At 35.5% G+C, this 13,105-nt stretch overlaps 1 protein-coding gene across 1 annotated transcript in view; it reads right to left on the minus strand.

The window, feature by feature from the left end:
• The window catches only part of LOC134742963 (larval cuticle protein 1-like), a 127,592-nt gene that overhangs the window by 30,661 nt on the left and 83,826 nt on the right, over positions 1–13,105 (minus strand). The gene's annotated exons all lie outside the window — the stretch shown is intronic.

Raw genomic sequence — 13,105 nt, forward strand, 5'->3', positions numbered from 1 at the left:
TTATTTTATATTGCTTTGAGTCCGCTCGTTTAGTAACAAAAAAATCATATTCGTAACTTATAATCCAAAACATAACTGGCTAATTTTGCCACTCGTGCGAAAACAAAAGAATGACGTTTGTAAATCATAAAGAATGTTCCCAACAAGAGCGGTGCATTCCGCAAATAGTCTGCCGAGTGGCCGAGTGCGGCCCGCGGTGCAGCATTATCTCGAGATACAATGGAATAACTAATAAGGATCGTGAAACAGTATGGTCACAGTGTAACGGGTCAACTCGTTCTTATTGATTGGGACAAAAAAGCTTAAGTCTTAAGTTCATCTTTGTTGACATGGTAGAAAAATGCTTAGGTAGGGCAGATGCCCAGGTTTTGGCCACCTTAGCACCCTTTGTGGCCAGTTAAAATTTTAATAAATAAATAGAAAACTGTAATATTAAAATAATATTTTTTGTTTGTTTTTAAAGTTTTGTATGGTAACGAATTGAGTTGTAATGCTGTACTCCTCAAACTGACCAACATTTGTTCAGTAACTTTTAAAAATAACTAGTGTTTTGATTTTCATTACACTTTAAAGTTTATTCTAAAACGCAATGTAGGTATTTCAAAATTTGTTATGTTTAAAGGGTGACAAACAACGTCAAACACACAGATGGCAGCGTACATTGAAAATTTTATTTAATTAGTATGAAAAAGATATGATCTAAAAAAAATATAATTTTAAAAAGTTGCTGAACAAATGTTGGTCATTTTTAGGCGTACAGCCTCCAGTTTAATTTATTGCTCCTGTTACAGGAAACACCCGGTATAAAGAATACATTTATGAGCCAGTGGCCACAACCGGGGCATCTGCCCTATTGCTATTTTACGGGGATCACTTCGTTTGGGTCTGTATTTTATTTTAACCCCGCATGTATTTTATAAAAAGTACTTTAAATAAAATTATAAATACATAAAAATTTTGGCAAAAAGGTAGGCCCCTTTAATTGACATATAAACAAGTCGTTTAACCTTAATTTTGCCTTAAGTTTAATCTAATTAGATTTCAAATGCCTATTTTAGGTTCACAAGGTATCAAGTTTAAACAATAAAACGATTTAGGCATTGTTTTCGAGCACAAAAGGCAACTGCACGAGGCGCCGCTATTGCTCACGGGCAAAGACCTATGTAACTCCGTATAAGATGAATACAGTCTAAGGAAAAAACGTGCCTCTGAAATATAAAAAAATATTCCAGCACAGATGGCGCTACCACCAATACCAACGTTTGGCCTATTCTCGGCTAGATAGCGTTGACGGTATCGTTTGTTATTTAACTATTTTAACACATATCAATGAAAGAACATGGGTCAAAATCATATAAAAATAATAAATACTAATGAAAAAATCATTTATCCATTTATTTATACATTTTTTGATATTTTTATTTTTAGTTTTAATCGTGTGTCGATAGATGGCATTAAATTTACTGTGACTACAAAATTTACTATGACAGTCTATCCTATATATTCTCTTTGCTCACGGGTTAATCTTTTTAACCTTTTAACCGCCATATAATTTTTCATCGAGCGTGCTCGTGTCGCCGGCGGTACGAAGTTACACGAAGTTTTGTCTTATTTATCAGACCGCGACGAAATGAGCCCGATTTTGGTTTGTCATACACGGTGGCTAAACAATAAGTGCATTCCCGTTGGCTGTTTCATACATTTTGGCTGCTCCATTTTCTATGGGAGGGTAATTTTTTTTTTGCGATTTTGTGGTTGGTTCCACAGTAAAGGGGCCCACAGACTATCAGTCCGCCGGACGATATCGGCCTGTCAGTTGTTCGGAGTTGTCAAATTTTTGTTCTAACTGACAGGCCGATATCGTCCGGCGGACTGATAGTCAGTGGGCGCCTTAAGAGTTGCTCAGTATAATCCCAAAACCTCCCTGGCAACGGGAATGCACTTATTTTTTAACCACTGTGTATATCAGTGTACGGCGGTTAAAAGGTTAATAATTAGAATAGAACTTTTGTATAAAACAGTCTCATACAATAGTAACTGCGTTTCGAGGTACATAGTCACATATCGTAAAGCTTGTTCATGAGGTCGGTATCGATTTAACAATTTGTTAAATTTTGATACGATTTTGATACGACTCGCAATAGCTCGCAATGTCTCATCAGTGCATTTCGCTCGTACCAATCAGTGAGCGATCGTCAAGATCATGCAACAAGATCAAAACCTTAACAAACTGTTAAATCATGTTGAACAAGCACAGCCACTGCTGTGACATTCATTCTGACTCATTGCCCAGGTTCGGAAAATTAATAACATAATAAAATAGTATGTATCCTTCATTAAGTTTTGTTATTTAGCCAACTTTAAGTTTACTGTTTTTTGTTTAAATGCTGTGTTTATCTCTAATTAGTTATGCATAAGTGAATGTTTTCTTTTATGGTTTAACGTAAATTAAATGTCGTAGATGTAATAACTGTTTGTAGACCTTTACCTTTCGTATGCTTAGGAGCAGATCTGCTTCATATGTCCAGTTGAATATTCAATTTAAACATGAAGTTGTCACGATTGCTATTTATATGGCAATTTTTTGACATGCGCATACGAAAGCCTAATAAATAAAATAAAATATCAGAATCGGCCTCCGTGTTTACGGATCCTGTTCATGTGTGGTGCCATCTTAAAACTAAATAGGTAAATGTCCCAGTGCCTTACATTGTCCTAATCAGCTAACATCTTTAACTTTTATTTATAACAATAGGATGACGACCATGGCGTAGTTTATAACACAACCTTACATAAATCGAAGTGCTTCTAATCACTAACAATGATAAATTTATCTCACAATTTAGATTGATTTTATATCCAACGTTATCTCGCTTACACTGGCTTAATTACAAGCAAAAATTACCATGTACTGGTAATTTCTTTATTTATAACTGACTAGAAGCCATTACTGTAACACATTGTGATTATTTTCTTTACACTTAATGTTAAACGGGCGTGAACATTGTACGTAACCACTTAAAGCGATCTACACCACTTTTTATGACAACTACATTTACACAATCCAATTCTACCAACTTCTTATAGCAGCTAATTGAAACAATTACCTACTCTGAAAAATTGGCATCAAACTCGTATAAAGAAAAAACAATGTGATAAACCAGTATTACTGGAATCGCACTTACTTACTACCAACTTACTACATATTGGTTTGTATATTATATGAGCGGCTGAATGTGCAGTATAAAATATCGGAATGGAATGCTTTGGGTATTTCGAATTACTGAAAACAATAATATTTAAAACCATCGCATTTTATCTCATCTTCTCGATTGATTTCAATTCTATGGTCGGTTTGGTTGGTGAAAATGTTAACATTTTTTCTTTATGCAAATTGTCATTGTAATTTTAATTTTTATTCAATTCTGTATTTATTTTTAGCTCTTTAAGTGACTTGTATATCAATGACAATGTATGATTTTTTTTATTATTGAATAAATGATATGATATGTTATATAACGTTTTTTTTTATACCACGTCGGTGGCAATTAAGCATACGGCCCGTCTGATGGTAACGATGGTCACCGAAACTCCAGGGTAGGTAAACATCACTTATGCGTCAAGACAGACCATGAGGTAGTGAGTATTATATTCTTTGCCATGAGGTCAATCAAAATGTACATTTTGGTGTACATTTGGGTACAAGTGATGTCATTTAGTTATCATTCGCCTGTGCAACTCACTTGCGCCAATACATGTACGAGCGAAATTTACGCATAAAATGATTACAAAATGACATTATATAAAGATAGGCCTGCAATCAAATTAGATCCGAAAATAGCGTTTTAAGGAATTCATTCCCAGCAAGCTGGTAATCGTTTTAATGTTTTCATTTGGTACGAGCCTTTTTACCAGAGTCTGATCCACCAAACTTTGCTGGTAGTGCCGTTGTAATTGATGGTGGGAAAAATTATCTCCTAAGGCTCCCAAAATTTATGCAGTGTGCATATATCCTGGGATGGAGCAAACTCGGATTACACGCATTTAGGACCAAATAAAGATATTAAAACGATTTCCAGCTTGCTGGGAATTAATTCTTCGGAAATATCAAATTTGATTGGCCTATAGCATCCATGTCTATAAATAGAAGAATTGATAATAACTTTAAAGTTTCCCAGCAACCAGTTATTAGTGTCAGATACTCAAATGGTCACTACTGTGCTCATTCGGATGCGTCAGTGCCATTCACTATGCAAGTGCTAGAGGGCAAGCCTCATAGAAAGGTTAATAATATTATTTGCTTACCTTACGGCGTCCATTACTTCAAATAGTTACTATGTAATAAATATTACTGTGCCATCAGGGTAGCTTGGGTAGCTGTAATCTTATAGTTAACACGAAGACAGCAAAAACAAAAGTTTGCAACAATATATACAGATTGAGCTTGAACATGGAAAATGGGTCAATATGTGGAATTCAAAATCCTTTTTGTACCTATTATGTGTGCCACTTAGTAGTCTTCGTATCTATTCATAGTGTTTATAAGTGATCCCTCTTGACTGTTGTATTGCTCGTCACGTGACAAGTTTGAAACACATTGGTACCGTATTGCCTACCATGCCAATGTTTACAACGTTTTGGCGCTCGTATATTTGGATAGTACGAGTAATAATAGTCTGTGAGCCCAATGAGCCCCATTGGGCTGACATATTTAATTCGTGACGTTTAACGATGCGTATAGCAATGCGTTCGTTACCATGACTCCCATATTCAAAAAAATCTTAAAGAGAGAATTAGATAACTTCAAATTCCTTCTTTATTATATAATGTGTATTTTTGCGGGAGGCGGCAGGATGAGTAAAGCTATCGTCGGAGGGTACACTTAGACTGATTTATTTATTACATATTAATTAAAGCTTATATACTGTTTATGCATTAATGTATACATTGGTGATACATTCTTAATCTACTCCGATACAAACACTATCTGAACTGCATCAGCGCGTGCGCTACCTCTTCTCAGTTATCATCACGCGCTGAAAATATCTTGATGACCGGCCGACCGTATTGAATAAAAAAAATGGAAATATGTATGCCCCTAGGATAACTAGTTAGACGGGGCGCGCAGAATAGAATTTATTTAAATTTACCATGACGTTTGCATTGAAGAACCTTCGTTGACGCATAATATTAAGAAGAATGCTGACATTTTGACGCTAATCCTTCGTGGCAAGTCAAAAAGTACTATTGGTATAAGAGTTCTATAGTGTCATACGCCTTTTTGGCTTAGGACTTAGTCCTCAGCAATGCGATTGTGCGGCATTAAGTTTACCTACATTTGAAGACGAAGCGACATACTCGGAGCACGGAGCATAAATAATTGCTGGGCCTAGCGTATTAGCCTTCGCGGTTCAATAGCTTAGAAACAAAATCGCCCTTATTTACGAGACTTAAGATTTATGTTACTTGTGATAATTACATATTGTGTGTCCCATTTGCCTGTGCAACTAACTCTAGGAGAAAGACCAGTGACCTATATATATATGTCCCGCTTTATTTGACGAACTGTCTGGCCTAGTCGATAATGACTCTGCCTATGAAGCCGATGGTCCCAAGTTCATGGGCATTAATATATTGTGTGGTGATCACGGATATTTGTTTCTGAGTCACGGGTGTGTTCTTTATATTTAAGTATTTATAATTTTATCACTGTATACAGTTATCTTAGCACCCACAGCACAAGCCTTATTTAGTTTACTGTGGGGCTTAGTTCATTTGTGTAATAATTTCCTATAATGTTTATTTATATTTATTTATTAAGGACACTATACATTTGCAAATAGGATAAATTACAAAAACTTAACTTTTAAACCACGTTACGAGATCTAAATTATACAAACTTACTCTTGACGAATTATACATAGTAAACGTCAATCTTTAGATAAAATTTATCATATTTGTCTCAAAAGTCCCGACGGTTACGGTCGTAACAAGACTGTTATTATTTTAAGACGCTGCAAATGATAGACTTGCTTTGAGGAGTGCCACGGCAAAGAAAACCACTGAACTTTGACACATAGGTGGTTATATTTAGTCGAATGGCGCATGGTACAGCTCGTCGGATGCAACTTTGAGCATGGATATAAAGAAGATGGATACTCTTGGTATAGGATTGCAAATTAATTGTACCTATCCAATTTATGGAGGTACACCCATGACCCGATGTGAATGAAATATTGGGTGTTTATTTCAACCATAGAGTGGGCATGTGTACTTTTGCAGCTCGCTGTACAATAGGTAGGTCTTATACTTAGGAGTTAAAATATAGGTAACCCAACTCCCTTTTTACCTTGGTTTCGGTATCGGCTAAGCTAAGAACAAACCAACCCTACGATGACCATTTTTACATTCCAAATATGAAAAACGTGATGGGATGAAAATAACTTGTCACACTCACATTTTGTTTCCTATACGAACTTCGGCACCAGGCAGTAAACTGGCAAAGTGACTGGAAAAAAATATTTTGGTCAGAGAATGGACCGGAATCGGAGATGAGCTTTTCATGCCAAAAATCACGAGAGTTATGTGAAGATAACTGCCACTTTTTCTATTCGGATAGGCACTAAAAGAGTAAGAAAGAGATACAGAGAGTCCGTTTCCAAGTCTTTCTCCTTGACCGTGTTTGCGTCTTCAACGGGCTATACATCTGCGAGTGCAACGGTGTCATCTGAGCGGGTCCACGGGTATTGGCTCACTTTCCCGCTCAGTTACCTTCCTCAGAACTCGATTAGTATTTAAGTGCTTTAGTTTTTACGACGACCATGTTTGCACCTTCAACGGGCTATACATCTGCGAGTGCAACGGTGTCATCTGGGCGGGTCCGCGGGTATTGGCTCACTTCCCCGCTCAATTACCTTTCCGTGAACTCGGTTAGCATTTAAATCTTACCTCCACTATCAAGATTTCTAGAAAACTATGTTCACTTTAGTTTTTACAGCGATTATTTTAGAACTAGCTCATCTGCTTACAATAAGTACCTACAGTACTTCCATAATTATCCCCCTTTTAAAGTGAATTGCTCCCCCTTTTCACCCCCTTAAATAACGATTAAATTATCCCACTTTCAATATTACCGAATACATAATTTCCTGCTATTATTAAAAGTTGTTATTGATCAATTGACCATATAACTTTTATTACTTATAACTTATAACTTTTATTGATAAAAGTCAACATGCGCGCAGTAGTTACAGTTGAGTTGGGTCTGTTTGGAGCTCTAACTAAACTTCTATATTTATTTTAGTTCATAATAAACTTGGTAATAAACATACAAACTATAAATGTATGTAAGTCGGTAAAATTTTTATATAGCTTAATTCCAAATTTATTGTTTAGAAAAAGCTTTTTCATACAAATGCAAAAAAAAGTTTTTAGATCGGATCCTAAAATATATAATAACTTGAGCTAATAGACCATTAAACAACGAAAATGTATACTAAATACCGAGTCCTTGCTGGGCGACTATATCGATTTCAATTTATAAATATACTCTTTGGTAGGTATTTTTGAAATTGAAATCGTTTATTTCAGACGTTACATCCATAATTTGTACTCAATGTTTATAATTTTTGCTACCTGCATTGCATGTATTTTTATTTATTAATTCATAATACCAAACAACAACAGCATGTTCATTTGTATAAATCCCACAGCCCTTATCCAAATGCGCAATCCGAAAGTTCAGAATTACACTTATAATTCCCCGTTTTCAAGTATCCACAATTATGTACTCGTATAGTATAAATGCGAAAGTAACTATCGTAGTTAAAAATTAGTATAGAGATAGTTTGAGTCTCGGGGAAGTTTTTAGTTTTAACCTCGGAATTATGCCTTAAAGGGGTGGAAAAGGGGCGGTGAAATTAACTATATGTGGTATATGGAAATATGTTAATTAATTTTTAAATTTTAACAAGCAGAAACGTCTCCCAACGATGCTATTAAGCTTAGAATTAAATTTAAAAGTGGAAAACCCTAGACTCATATGGTGGAAAGATTCACTGGCTATGGATAAGGTCTTAGTGTCTCAGTTGGCAGAGTTGAGAGAGCGCTGGCGTATCGATCCAGAGGCCGTGAGGTCAAGTCTCACCAAAGGCAGTAATTATTCCACTTTGAAATTTATTGGAAATATGTACTAATTCTACACAGACGAGTCGCAGGCAGAATATTAAGCCCAAGTGCGGCATCTTGATTGCTAAGTTGTTGAAATGCGTAGTCACCTTGACGGGCAACTTGTAAAGTTTTACAATGTTATAAAAAGTTTGGAAATGTTTCTTTCCTACGCATATTCATAGGAAACTACGTAATTATAGACCAAACGCCGCTAGCAGTGTTTATAATGTACAATTAAAGATTAGGTAATAAACATAAATATTTTGTTTTGACAATAAAAAATAAATGAGATGGAGTGGAAACAGTTAAATACTTGTTTCTACCACAGGATTAACAAACCCTTAATGATCTGGTTCAGGTTTTGGATTTTGACCGACTTCCAAAAAATCGTTTTACATCAGGTATGTTTTATTACAATTATAATGTTTTAATAGGTCACTGTATGCCAAAACCATAAAGAAACGTAACAAAGAAAGCGTTCCGACCAATCGTATTCGAGAAATAATAAATAGACGCAATGATTCCATAGTTTCATTTGCCTTAGTTCACCTTATCTGTTTTGAGTATCAATATTGTTACTAGTATGACAATTATAATATTTAATCCAATAACATTAAGTCCTGGCAAGTGATCCAATTATAGTTAAAGATAAATGATCAATGACAAAGTGATTCTCCAAACAGGGAACATAATAAAGCAAAGCATGGTAAAGGTCGGGCGAGACGCACTGCTTCGTTATCGGTCACATGTCAGGTTTACCAGGCCCATTGTAGCCCAGTCAATGAGTATCTAATTTCGGTTATTTTCTCTTCTGTATTTAGTCAAGTCTAGAGACCGTAAAAGTTTTTCAAAAAATCCGGTGTTTGATATAAGAAATGCCTGACACACACATTCCTGTAAAACATAACTAGACTAAGAGGACCAAAAATATTCTTTTTTGTTTTTATTTATTTATACGAGCCTAGTGTCCCACTACAAACTAAAGGCCTTTCTCCTCCCGTTTCACATATCAATGGTCACCTTCACGCCGTCAACTTTTGTTCTTAAAAAATACGTTTAACCTTTAACTAAGTTTATCAACATTGAAAATTTTAAACAACTTTCCATTGAGTTTTCAGTCATTTATTTTTTCTTGTACCAAAATCAAAATTACAAAGTTTGAATGCTCTCAGAAAAGGCGTATTAAACATAATATCGATTCTCACTCCCTCTGAATCTGCTAGCAGCTACATTATACCTACGCATTGTCACTGCAGTTTCCTCAAAAGGCTACATTGTGGAGTTTTTCCAAATTGGTTTGTGTTAAACATTCAACAACGCCCCTGTTATAATTAGGTATTGAAGTTTCTAGTTTCGCACAGGCCGTTTTTGCTTTGGTATAGAAATGCTTATTTTATCTTGAGCTTCAGTGCTTATGTTAACCTTTAAGAGACGTGTATCTTACCGAACATAACATAAATTAATTTCATTCATTTTCATTAAAGTCGAAACAACATTTACAGTGACATCATATAATAACATGAGAAATACATAGCAATATTTATTAATACAACAGCCAATATCATTACATTATAATAACCTTAAAATAAATAATGACATCAATATAATTTAACAGAGTGTAAACATAGTCCCTATGGTTGTCTCTTCGTTGACTGGAGTACAGGTTCTACTCGGTATTAATCACAAAGCGACTGTGCACCGATATATTAATGTTGTTCTAAGGCGCAAATGCTAAGGTCGCAGTGGACTGCATTGCATAGCACTGCATCGCGACGTCGAGAGCTGAAGAGCGCGCCTGTCACATCACTCAAATGAAACAATAGGATGTTCAGTCAAAGAATTAATTTTCCGAAGTATTTCGTACCTTGTCACAGTGAAAACCTATATGAAAGTCGTAAGGGATCTTATACTATTGGCACTGTGACAAAGTACGAAGTGGTACTGAAATTGACCTTGCCTGTACCTGGAAAACGGTTCGGGTGTGTCATTAAACAACCTTATAAAACAAAGTCCCGCCGCGTCTGTCTGTATGTATGTTCGCGATAATCGCGATAAACTCATAAACTACTAAACGGATTTTCATGCGGTTTTCACCTATGAATAGAGTTATTCTTGAGGAAGGTTTAGGTGTATAATTTGTTAAGATTTAACCGTGCAAAGCCGAGGCGGGTCGCTAGTATGACAAAAAAAGGTAATACGCTCCACCTGTGAAATAAACTCCCTGCCGTGGTTTTCTTGAGGGATTACAGTATGTCTAACTAGCGCCACCGGAGAGATTAGGAACTATTATTTAAAGCTGAAAGCTAGATACTTTTGCAACAGTTCTGCCATAAGAGATTGTCGTCCGTCCTCTAGTCTACCTTCGCAAAAAGAGACAAAATATATACATATACCAATTAAGATTTGTAAAGTTTCGGAAACGTACCCACCTAGTACCATTATTCATTCATGTATCACGCTAGGCATTAAGCCCCTATTTTGTTCTACTATGTTGCTATTACTTTATGACAGGCGCTAACGATATACCCGACATAGGTACGTGTTAGTCGTGTTACTTGAATGTTCGTGTCAATTTTCATAATATTATTTCAGAATGTCGTTTAAAAAAGAGAACGTAACTTAGAACGTAGGTAACTTTGATTGTATGGCGTCGACTAGGTTCGTACAAAGATAGATATAACTCCGTAATAGATAAATACAGTCTAAGGAAAAAACGTGCCTCGAAAATCAAGAAAATTTGATTCTCGTTCAGAGGGCGCTACTAGTTTTGGCCTACAGTCGTATAGATGGCGTTGACGGTTTCGTTTGTTATTTAACAATTTTAACGCATATCAGTGAAAGAACATGGGTCAAAATCATAAAAATAATTAATGCAAATAAAAAAAATCATTTATCTATATTTAAATACATTGTATCGTATTTTTATAAATCTTCATTTTTAGTTTTAAAGTGTGTCGACAGATGGCAGTGAATTTACTGGGGTTACAAAATTTACTATGACAGTACCGCTCTAGTATAAGTTACTCTATGGTTCGTATAAATAGCACGTGCCAGTCCCACGACTAAAGCCAAATTGATTAGTCCTTAGAACACTCCTTTGATACCAAAAACGTTCAGAAACTGGTTAACCACATAAATCAGTGCCATTGCATCATCGGCAGATGAAAACACCAGGCGTGGGCTCTCCTCGACTCCGATAAAAACCAAGGGCGATCAGATTCAACTGTGATCCGTCTTCTATCGTTACATTATTGTCCTATTAGCATTTAAATTGCCATTCTTAGACGTTTATTCGTCAATTATATGGAGTTTGTGAAACTTTGAGCTGATAGCGCCTCAGTTTAGAACAGCACCATTGTTTTATAGTTAAAATGTTTTATTACCGATACGAATTTGATTATTGACTGTCTTAGACATTTTACTGATTTAGGGTTCGATTTAATAACTATAAAAATGTCGTAAAAGTTTAATACCTAATGATAAAATATCGACTTCAATATATCTTACATTAAATAATTAATTTCCATAACTCGTAATTATTGCCAGTTAAGTACACTATAAATCGTGTGATTTCCAGGTAAGTACATAATTACATATGTACTTATAATATAATAGAAGTTTAATTTTTATATACATTAACTTTTAAAACGATTATATATTTTTATAGTCAGTCAAAAGACTGTCTTATTTCAAACATAGACGGAACAGAGAGAATCATACTGTCTTTGTCTTACACTAGTACTAGCACCCAAAAGAAAAGGATAAGTATAGTTTTTTTTGTTCTTATTTACTGCCAATTTTGTTTGACCAACTATATATCTATTGATAATTAAGAGCGCTGGTGGCCTAGCGGTAAGAAGAGCATGAGACTTTCAATCCGTAGGTCGCGGGTTCAAACCCCGACCGACTCATACCAATGAGTTTTTCGGAATTTATGTATGCGTCGCAGGCATTTTGTACAAACGGAGCCGTCATTTTACAAACGCGAAGAGGTTTGCAAATTGCCCAAGGCAATTTGTTAGTGCACTTAATAGCGTCAACGTCAAACGTTGTGGGTTTCGTAGGGTGACCATGGGTTAAAAACAACTTAAACTTCACAATTTGACTAGACGAATCCCCGCGAAGCGGGGCTCCTACCTATTTCTGGGCGGGTTACCCTTCGGGCATCCGAAGCTATTGGCAAGAAAATTTTCAACATCCTCCATGCTTGCTTTCGATACACTTAAAAAATCCTCGAAGTTTCGTGCATTTCATAATATAAATAAATAATTTTGTATATTGTCTCTTGAACAGAGGTCTCGAAGCGGCAGACCTCTAGGAACAGTGACCCTAGGGCCATCAGAAAGCTTGTTAGATAATAGAATTTGCGCCCGCCCCCGCATTAAGTGAAACGAGTTCGTTTATAAGCTATAACTAACAAATGTATGGACCATATATTGTCTCTCAAAGAAATTTAATTTAATTTATAACTATAAATAAAATAAAATTTAATAGCTTATGAAGAAACATAGTATATAGATTCGTACAAAAGTTAGGATAGCTAAAATAACCGAAAACTTGCGTTATTAATTTCTGGGCCAAGTCGAAAATCATACAATTTCCTTCGTACAAATAGTCGCATTTTTTAATAGATGATGAGCAAAGTAAGACCACAATACGTCCTGCAGTGCCGTTCTCTCGACTATTCATGGGCTCAAATCAATAGTGTATTAAAAGAGAAGGATAAAACAAACTCCAGCAGGTGTTGGGATGGTGCAGGCAAATATAAAAAACAGCTCCATAAAAAGCTGCCACTGAATGCGCTAGGATAGAGCTTCTTATCACTCCTGCAGAAAATTTTATAATAAAAAAACTGATAATTATTTAAATTAAAAGTAGCTTTATATTCTAGTAATCCTAAATCCCAAAAATCCTTATCAATCGCATCAGTTTTTTT

The sequence above is a fragment of the Cydia strobilella genome, chromosome 7 (assembly GCF_947568885.1).
Source record: "Cydia strobilella chromosome 7, ilCydStro3.1, whole genome shotgun sequence".
Taxonomy (NCBI): Eukaryota; Metazoa; Arthropoda; class Insecta; order Lepidoptera; family Tortricidae; genus Cydia; species Cydia strobilella.